The sequence below is a fragment of the Hyaena hyaena genome, unplaced genomic scaffold, assembly GCF_003009895.1.
Source record: "Hyaena hyaena isolate Hyena2069 unplaced genomic scaffold, ASM300989v1 scaffold_1162, whole genome shotgun sequence".
Classification (NCBI taxonomy): Eukaryota; Metazoa; Chordata; class Mammalia; order Carnivora; family Hyaenidae; genus Hyaena; species Hyaena hyaena.
The window spans coordinates 484169-486151 of record NW_024081796.1 but is presented as its reverse complement, the minus strand read 5'-3'; positions in this window follow the sequence as shown (position 1 = coordinate 486151).

The window sequence follows — 1983 nt, the reverse complement described above, 5'->3', positions numbered from 1 at the left end:
AAATAGTTACATGAATCCAAAAGGAAATGAAGTGATATAAGTTTTTTAAATGCTAAAGACCTATTTCATATGATGCATAAATGGATAAAGACACGTGTCAGATAAATACCTAAGTGGTATTTAGATTCCTTTGAATATATTGAAAACAAAGAGTAACTCTTAGTTTCTAGCATATTATAAATATTAATATTTGAAAATATATACTTTACAGTTATTTGATCTTATGATAGAAATTTTAGGTGAAAATATAAAATTGTATGATGGGCTACCCAGCTTCAAAATATTTTATAAGATGAATGAACAAATGTACATTTGAAGTTGTACAGTCTTAATGTCATACTGAAATGCTGTTCTAGGTCAAAAGCTGCCCATCAGCACCAGAGATTATTGTAAACAGGATTTGATGCATAATTATTTCAATCTCAATCTCTCTTGAGTCCTTATCTGTAGAGGGTAGTAATAGCACTAGCTTTGTTACCTGGGATTTTGTCAATACCTAATAGGATAAATTGTCTAATTTTGTTCATAAATGATAAAGTGCAATACAAATTATAGTTATTAATGCTGTTTACTCTTATGTAAGTACTAACCAGTAATAGGGCTTTTCCTGAACCCTTTGTTTTAGAGACAAGTTTGCCATGAACCTGCTTATGAGGAGATCAAAAGATCAAGTAGGAAATCCTGACAGTTGCTCCTCTCCTCACTCATTAAATCTCCCTAAGGGACGACTTTAATGGGAACAACTGGTGACTGTTTACTGAGTTGTAAAAGTTCAGGTCTTTGGAGATTTTCATATTACACAGAGTCTTTCAAATAGGGATTTTAAAGGTTACATTGAAATATGTCATCCTTACTCCTCAATCTTCATGCCTCTGACCTCAGAAGGACACTGATAATAGCTTTGTGAAGGGGAGATTTGCTACTCTCCAGAGGCATTGGCCATAATTATTTGGTGGGAAAAGCTAATGATTTTTTCACTTGTAGGAAGACTGGAGCTTCCACTGGTCTGCATCCCTTTGGTAAATTGAATGGCTTTTCTTATGGTAATGTAGTGAATGAATGAACTGCACATTAAGGAGTTGTCTGAATAGGGAAATGTATTGACATTTCAGCATTATCTGAATTGTGTGTGAAGAGTGGCTTTGTCAAATTAAAATGAATGGCAGGTCAAGGCAAGAATTAGGAGCTCTTTCTCCCTGCACCGAAGACGTATTAAGCGTTCTCTAATTCAAAGAGTCCAAAAAGTATTAGCCAATTTAGGTTGCAGACACAAGCTTTCCTTATGCGGTCTTTGTTGGAAATGTGGAAAAATGAGAGGTGGCAACAAACCTTCCCAAAGGCAACTCCCAACTCTTATTTTGTTGCTTTTCCACCATTTTCATGTATCAGCTTTTAACACAGAGGGCAACTTGTATAGTGGATATGGCTTCAATCAGACTCATGAGAGTCTGATTCCCCTTCTCCTAACTTATACCTACACATGTAGTAAGCCACTTTATTTCTCTGGTTCTCATTTGTAAATTTCCAACTACTGGGTCAGAGCAGCAATTTTTTATACCAACCTACACACAAATGATGATGACATCCCTGCACAAATCACAGTGTGTGTGTGTGTGTGTGTGTGTGTGTGTGTGTGCGTGCACACACACTGGGCTTCAAATTCATAGAAAGACCAACACTGATTTTATGAGAGGAAAATCTCTTCCATGAGCAGAAAACCACATTACCATTTGTTTTTCCATTCCAGAAAGCCTTCAAAGTATCAGTAGATGAGATGGATATTATTATACAGCTAAATTTGAATATTTGTAAATTAATTTTAAAAGTAGATGGAGTGTGAAGTGACAGATAAAGGAGATAGATAACCAGTGAGGAGACTGAGGACCAGAGATGCAATGTGACTTCCCCAAAGACCAAGAATCTTTGCAAATTATCCTGTAAAAGAAAATGCTTAAATTCTAAAAAAGCTGGAAAGCCCTCTCA